Raw genomic sequence first — 8,707 nt, 5'->3', positions numbered from 1 at the left:
CTGCCATCCCAGAGGACAGCGCTCTGAAGCAGACTGGGAAGGTGGGAAGTCCCACGCAGAGCCCAGGTTCAACGGGATCAGCCGGTCTGGTGAGGTCCACATGGTGCCTGACCCCGACGCCGTCTCTCTCCTGGGACCGGGCGAGCTGCTTCTTTGCTCAGCTGGGGATGGCCCCAGCTCCCTGCTTCTCCCCTTTCTGGTGCTGCCCAAACCAGCAAAGAGGAACCGTGGAGCTGGGGCTGGACTTCATCAGCATTAACAGGTCCCATCAGCGGGTGCTTGGAAGTGAAAAAGATCTAAGATGCCTTTGAAAGAGATGCAGATGTTGAGAGGCATCAGTCACTGAACAGGGGAGCACTTCAGGGGCAGGAGTGGCCCCAGGGCTGGGGGCTGATGCCAGCAGGGTCCTAAGAAGTGGCTTTGACACTTGAGAGACACCGGGCTTTGGTGGGAGCTTTGCTTTAAGACCTGGACACTCCAGCCCTAATATTGGCTTTGGGGAGCTTCCCATCACAGATTGGGGAGGGGAGAAAGCAATAAATACACCAAACTGAACTCCACTGGGCAGTCTGGGGTGAGCAGGGACCTTGTGAGGAGCAGATGGGGAAGACCCGGTGGCAACAGTGCTGAGGAAGCAACGCAGACACAGCCAGGAGCAGGGGAGGGAGCGCTCGTCCCCACAGGGGAAAGTAAGCAAAGAGACCCAAAGAGCCTCGCCGGGTTTTTCCCATCCATTCACAGCTTTGTCAATGGTTACTTTTCCACAAATAAATCCAATATTTATTTCCAACAAGTGGCTGGTGGGAGGTAGAGGAAGGAAAGACACTTATTGAATAATTGCACAACCCTCAAGAAAAGCCATAAATTACCCAGCTCTGTCACTATAATTTCCAGCCGAAGTCCTAATGAATCTTTCCCAACAATAGTGTAAGGACAGGTCTGAAAATGTATTGAACCATCTAAGCACTTGGGTAAGCAAAGCAGAGGCATTAATAACCACCACGAGACAGCCCACACAGCAGCGGGGACAGAGCATCGCGGGCTGCCTTCACCCTGCGGCCTCTGCCACAGCCTTTGCTGCCCTCTCACGAGGTGAGGGTGGCTCTGGGGGTCACCAGCCCAAAAGAGCAATTGGAGGCTTAAATAGTTCAAAGGTTTTGATAATTATAGGCAAGAAAACTCAACAGCAGGAAGGCATCGCTAACAGAGGCCAGTGCCTGAGGTATGTCTATGTAGGAGAGCAGCGACAGTTGTGCTGGTTTACCCTGTAGTTTTGGTCCACAAAGCAATAGAAGATGAGAGGTTTGTCCACACAATGAGTCGTGTTTCACCTACAGCCTTCAGCCTAGCACATTAATGTAAGAGCAGATAAAAAATACTGGCAATTTTTTTCCAGACAATAGCAAAATACAATAAAAGCTGCTTCTGTGAATTGCTTTTCCAGGAAGTGTTTCTTAATTCAAACACATTTTTCTGCCTTTTCTCCTCAAACTCTTCCTGCAACCAGCAAGGGAAGGTTAAAAAAAAAAACATAATAAAACAACTCAGGTGGTGGTGGGTGGGATGGGCAAAGCCCAGCTCTCACCAAGATTACACCCACCCTCACAACTGGGGCACACCAGCACCCTGATGGCCATGGGATGCTGGTGACCAGGGCTCCTAACTCCCTTCTCCCAGACAAACCCAGTCCTGAGCTGTGAGTCCAGTCATGCTCCTAAGTCCCCGCTAAGCCGTGTGCTTTCACTTCATGTTTCACTTCTGTCCTTCAGATGCTGTTTCCACAGTGAGGATTTAGTGCCGCCGGGCTTGCAGCAGCCCTGCACTGTGTATCACATAAAGCCACCTCCCAGCCGCCGGCACGGCTCTCTGCAGTGCTTACAGGACCCCTGTTACTGACATCCCAGCACTTCACAAACAGTAACGGATTTAAGCCTGCCACCTCCAGCTGAAGCAGGGAAGAGTTATTACTCCAGTTTACAGAGGGGAAACCATGACACAGCTTGCCCAAATCCACGGTGAAATCTGTATCGAAGCAGGTGAGAGGGATATGGTTTTCTGTCTCTTGGATTAGCATCTTAATACCAAATCTGCTGTTTCCTTCCCATCCCCATGGACAGCCTTCCTCCACCAAGGTTCTGGATGTTATTTCCTGCCCAGCCACACTGGAGCTTTCAATCCAGAGGGACATTCCCCAGCCCTGCTCTGCTGGAGGGCACAGACAGCTCCTGGGACCCTGGGGGGCAGCTGGGAAGGGGGTCCCATGGGAGATCACAGCCTCCCCTGAGCAGACAGATTAATGTTTCAACTTGTCTCGGTGTGACATTTCCATCTGGTTTGACAAACTAAACATTTGAGTTTGCAAATGTCAAAGTATTTCCATCAAAAATGTCGGCGGTGAAGTCTGACATTTCCTAATCTCTTTTTTGTTCCCATTCTGTGAACATTTTTGATATTTCAACTTTTCCTTGATTTGAGAGGGAAAAAACACTGCAATTTTTGACCAGTTTAAGCAATTACATATTTTTAACCTAAGCCATTAGCTAGGTCCTGCGGGCTATTCCTGCCAGGAATAGACATTGATGGTGGCACTGGACAGTCCCTCCATGAACCCCGGTTATTTACAGAGGGGGTTCAAAGTCACAGCCCACAGCATGCTGGGAAGCGAGCTTATGAAGTTTCCTCACTCCAGGCTCCAAGCCACATCCAACCTGCCCTTCACCTCCAACTTCTTGCTCAGCTTTTTCATGGGATCACGCTGAGCTCCATCTCCAGGGGCCTGGGCAAGGGGCTTCTCACTCCCTCCTGGTGTGTTAGTGGAAGAAGGAGCAGGAGTCAATGCAGAAGAGCACGTACTGTACAGAAATCTATAGTCAGCTGCATTTTGATACAGTTCCCAAAGTACCTAATTATGCAGCTCGGATTTCTCCCTGCTCCTCATTCCAGCGATAGCTCACCCTGAATCTTTATCAGGCCTTCGGGCTGCACAGACTGAAAGGAGACATTCGGCTCTCCCCTCTTCCCAGCAGGATGAGAGGGCAGAGGTAGAAGGGCAACATACTGCTCTTGTCAGATTTGCAGAATGCAGTGTCAGGGAGCAGGCGTCTAAGTGCACATAACACCTAAATAAATGCCTGGTTTCCCCACAGTGCTCGGGCTCTGCCGGGGAAGGCTGGTGTGGAGCCAAGGAGGCAGCTGCAGCAGCACAGGAACACGCTCCGAGGGGGTCTTAGAGGGATTTGGGAGAGGGACAGCATGCATGAAAATTGCATCAGAGCAACAGCTAATTGCCAAGATTAACAGGCTCCAACAAGTGAAGGGTGAGCACTTGAAGTATGAAGTGTTGGCTGAGATGCGAGTGTTACCCACAGAGCAAAGTGGGGATGATGTGGAGAGGGGCAGAGCTATTTTTGAGTGGAGAGGGAGCTACACAGCCCCAGAGGGACTGTATGGCCTCCTGCCCCTTACCCATGGCAGGGAGCGTGGCTTTGGTGGGCAGATGTGAGGAAGCACAGAAGAGGAAACCGTGTTCCTCCACCCAGGGGTTCACATATTAGAATTTTCTCAAAGATGGGGTTGAGGACGGGCAGCAGCACTGCCAAGGTGCCACTGGCTGTTTGTTGCCCACAGCATATCTTCACCATTACATCCCAAGAAAGGCACAGGAATGCTGTTTGCAATTAGAAACTCGTGACCTAACTGAAGAGGCTTGAGCCACCAGGAGCAAGCAGACAGCAAGGCGCAGGTGGATGTCTGCTTGGAAAGCCAGAGCCAGCTGCAAGAAAAATAAATACAGCCAGCCAGCACCAATGCTCAGCCAGCCCAGGGACATGTTAAGTGCACAGCCAGGGAGAGCTGTGGGGTGGCTGCAAGAACTGGACAGCTTATGAGAGAGATGAACACCGTGGCCAGGAGAATTTGTCGGTGTTTAAATTAAATGAGGATGGACACAGAGGCAGACACACCTGGGACTGCATACCTAGCACAAGACAGAGGCTGATGATGGTGTGTGCTGCAAGAGGAGAGGACAAGGATGTCACCATTGTCTCTGCAGATGAGGGGAGGGAAGAGGGATGGCTGGGGCAAGGGCTGCAGCCCAAATCTGGAAGCAGCTTTGCAGCAAGATACTGCCACGAGGAGAGAGGAGATGGATGGGAGCTGCTCAGAAGCACCGGACAGGTTGCAGAGCACACATCAGCCTTGCAATGGCAAAGCTGGTGGCTTTGAAAATCCTTGAAAAGGAGCCAAGGGAAAAGCTGAGATACAGAAGGAAAACCCAAAGGAAAAGCTACTGGGAGTCTCTTCTACCCCAAATACCAGTAGTGGGAGTGAAGAAGGTGCCTGGCCCCGTGCTGAGGTCCCAAGGATCATTTTAAGATAGGGGCTCAGCTGGCATGTGCTGTAAGTGGCTGATACTGCAGTGGGATCAGGAGAGCTGGGCATTAGTGACCTGCAGAAGAGTGGTGCCCATGTGAATTTGTGCCTTCAGGCTCCAGAGGTGCAATACAGAGAGCCTTGCCAGTCTGTGGCTCTCTTGCTTAAAAACCCAAAGGAAAAGGGAATGGGACACATCTGTGTTTGGCTTGGAAAGGCAGGAGTGCTGTGGAGGAGGATGATGAGGAGATTCGCGCCAAGTCCTGGAGGAAATCGATGTGGGAACTGGGAGCAACCCCTGTTTTCCCCACTTGGCTGATGGAAACTTACAAGCACTTCCCCTGAAACCAGGTTTGGGGCAGGCGTGATTCACAAACTAGAGAGAGAGATAAACTTCTAACAAACATTATTTGCAAACGCATCATTCAGCCAGCCCCGTTTCTAGGTTACACAGCTGACAATTTTGCAATGCAGAAAGAGAAAAAAGATCAAAACCAGCCAACATGTCAAGGAACATAAGCCACAGAAGACAAAACACAGGGGAAAAAAAAAAAGGAAAAGACCAGTTTTCAAAGAGAAAACATTAAACCATGGGGTGCCTGGAGATCTCCACCAGAACCAGGCTTCTCTTCCTCTTTACCAGGGCTGGGAAGTCAGAGTTAAAGCAATGAAAACTTGCAAACTCTTTGGTGTGGGTTAATGTAGGGCAGTGAACATGGTGCAGGGCACAATGAGGCCCCTGTCACGGCTGGGTCCCCCTGCAGGGGACAGCGCTGCTTTCCCAGCGCCTGGAGTGGGGATGTCCTGGACTATTCATGTGCTCAGCAAATGGTTTGAATGCAGGTGAGGTGGAAAAGAAAATGCCTGAATATCACTGCAGATATTCCCCCAAATGCATCTATGCATAATGCAGCAACATTCAAAACCCAAATAAAACATTATAGAATATATAAAGGGCGGGATAGAAAATACTATTATATAAAGCTGTCTTCACATCCAGACTGGGGGCCTTTCCAAAAAGATACACTTCAGCCAAACAAATGATGGAGCTCAGTACAGGAATAACTGGATGAGGTTTAATGGCCTGTAATAGACAGGAGGTCGGGCTAAGTGAGCTAACAGTTTCTCCTGGCCTTAAAGCCTATGAATGTATGAATAAATCAGGGGAATACTTGCTTAGTTCCAGTCCCCCAGCCTGCAAAATTATGGTGCAGCAGGAGGAGAGGGAAATTAGAGATGGGCATGGCATGAGGAAGGGGGTGAGGGAGGTTCAGGGAGCACAGCGCTGGAAAAACCCAAAAGCCACAGACGAAAGTGCTGGGTTTCGCACAACATGTGACTGACCTTGGAGCTGGTGGACAGAAGAAATTGCTGCAGTGAATTACAGAAGTGAGAGGACAGCTGGGAAAGGATCAGCCCCATGGCTGGTGGGACCAGGAGGAAATGCAAGATGGGAGCATGGGACACTGGAAGAGATGGCATCAGTCCTCATTCCCGAACGCCCATGGATGGAGTAAGAAATCCCTCTGACAAATACCTCATCCTGGGGCAGGTTGGGGCTGAGAAATCCCAGAATAAACATGGTCAGTGAGGAGTGGGGAAGCACCAAAAGCAGGGGCATGAAGGGAGTGAAGGCACAGGGACAGCAGCCAACCAGTAGATTAAGCTGGAACCTACAGAATGTTCCAGGGAATATGAAGGGCTTTTAAAGACATTGGAAAAAGAAGCACTAGAGAGACAGAAGGATAATAATAAATGAGAAAGGGACTAGAAGGAATGAAGAGCTTTAAAATGGCTGTTGCCGAATTGCTTTTTTAAATTGCTCTTTAAGGCAATAACTAAAGAGAAGAGGCATGGTCAATTAGGAACTAATGAAGACCTTGTAAATACACTTACTGATAAAAAGTACGTAAGGGAAGCCGTGACAAGCCCAACGTGCACAAATCAGCCGGGGCGAACAGCACGCTTTCTGAATTATTAAGGGAATTCACTAGCGGACTTAGTGAGCCTCCACCACTTTAAAAACCACCACCAGCACCGAAAATAAAATTACAGCTGGCCAAATTCCGAGCTGGCGTAACAAATCAGTGAAGGACCTGGGGGGGCTGGTGGGAACTGTCAGGGAAGGAAATAAACACAAAGCAAAATTTAAAAGAAAAATAAAAGGAAGAGAGTGGAAAAGGAGACTGACAATTAGCAGCCAGGAAATTTGTTTCATCTGCCAGGCAAGGAATGCCAAAAAAATTGGGGATTAAGGAAAAGGCATTTGATGCTCCCGAAGGAGAGCAAAGCCACGAGCAATGCCAAGGATGAATTTATTAAAGGACAAACTAGGGCGGTCAAAGCCAGTTGGTATTTTACAGGGCTTTGCACCCTCTCTGGAGGCAGGGACTGGTGTATAAACGCTGGCAGGACACACAGCATTTCATTCTGTGTCTCATAGACAATTCCTGGAGGAATTAACTGGTTACAAAGGAAGGCCGGATTAGGAGTCCACACGGTGCAGTGGCTGGTGGAGGAACCAGCACTAGGCTTGGTCTAGTTTGGGGTGAACATTAACGATGGAGAAGATAAATAGCAAAGTAATTGCATTTGCAGATGATGCTTAATTAGGTCACGCTGGAAACAGCAATAACACAACAGGAACCAGGAAAGTTTGAAGCACAGGTGGAACCAGGCAAGTGATGAGCCTGGAAGGATGCAGGGACCTCAGGGAGAAGGTGTCCTCAACGCAGGTGGTGGGGAAGAGCTGGGAGACAACCCTGGAGCAGGAGGAGGCTGGAAGTAGCAGATTAAGTGGGATTTCTCAATGCATCTGTCCTGCACTCTCAGTGCTCTGAAAGGTTTTGGGGTCCCTCAAAATCACCAGTGGCATGGCAGGGCTTAGCCAGGCTTTTGCAGCACAAGAAGGACATTGATTTCTGCCTTGCCTGGAGGTCTTGGGGCACAAAGAGGTTCTGGGGGCTGGGAGAAAGATACTTCCTTGGCTCCAGCGAGCTGGGATGGTGGCTCTCCCCTGTGGCATGGCCAGGGCTAAATGGGCACACAAGGGAGATGACATCTCCACTCTGGGAAAGGGCACTAAGATTTCCCCAGCATGGGAGGAAACTCCCTCCAGCCATCACCCCAAACAGAGCAGGGCAAATCAAAGTAGTCCCAGCAGAACGGGTGTTATTTGGGAGAGCTGTCAGAGTGCTCACTCCGGGGGCACCTCTGTTTCTCATCCGCCTGATGGAAGCTGACGTTGCATGAACCTTTCTGAGCAAACTCAAATTATTTTAATTTCTAAATCCAAACAGCTCCAATTATATCATTTCCCCTGTGCGAAGCTGGGTAATGCTCTCCCTCTGCTTCCCTGGCAGGGCTACGGCAACCCTGAGTGCTGGCAGTGCTGGGGGCTTGGGGCTGCTTTGGGGGTGCCAGGAGCTCACACCCCTCCTGTTCAGGGACAGCTCAAGGGGCACACTGGGACAGATCCCAGCAGGAAAAGTGAGATGTGGTGACGGTGAGGTGATTTAAGTACACAGGAGTTTCCAAGGTTCGGTATCAGAAAAAAAAGAAAAAAGCCAGGCTTTTAAAATAAATTAAAAATCTTTTGCATGAATGTTCCTATCCACAGCAGAACTCTTTGGTTTCCCTTTTTTTGCTCCACACAGAGCAGCCTCCCTTGGCAGGCTCAGGGAAGATTTCACCATAAGGATGAGCAACAAACCATTTGGTAGTTACGGAAATAAAGGGGTGAAAAAAGAAATTGAGGAAGCACTTCCTAAAGAGCTCTGCTTCACTAATTAGCTGAGTTTCTTCCTACACTAGCCTGTCCCTCACAGCTTCAGTGCCATCCCTTTGCAGAGGGTATATTGCACTAACACATATCATAATTGCAATTATCCACCTGCAGCTGCCTGTGGTAATTTTTTTTTCCCACAAGGAGCTATCCCCCTTTTCTCCAAAACTGCTACTGCCTCAGCACCCTTCTCCCACCATTGTTTTACCCACAGCCCATGCAGAGCAAGCAGAGCAATCCCTGGATGCAGTTTCTGCCTCTCACTCCCAGGCCGCCATGGCTTTTTTCACCTCCACCCCCAACCCCCATCACCCCCAGCGTCACCTCTTTCTCCTTCCTTCCCCTTGCTGCCTGCTCTTCCATCTCTCCCTGTGCTATTTTTACCAGGGTGCCAAGGTCTCTGCTTCCAACAGCTCACAGCAACTCTTCTCCAGCTCAGCCAAGTCAAATTCCAGGCACATTCCTTGCACCCACACTCAGCTCCCCAAGCCAGCGAGGGGTTTCTGCCGAGCCACCCCCAGCCCAGCCAGACAGTCCCAGCAAACCTGGGCT

This window comes from Corvus brachyrhynchos, unplaced genomic scaffold (assembly GCF_000691975.1).
Source record: "Corvus brachyrhynchos isolate BGI_N302 unplaced genomic scaffold, ASM69197v1 scaffold162, whole genome shotgun sequence".
Lineage (NCBI taxonomy): Eukaryota > Metazoa > Chordata > Aves > Passeriformes > Corvidae > Corvus > Corvus brachyrhynchos.
The sequence above is the reverse complement of the archived record's forward strand: the minus strand, read 5'-3'. Positions refer to the sequence as shown.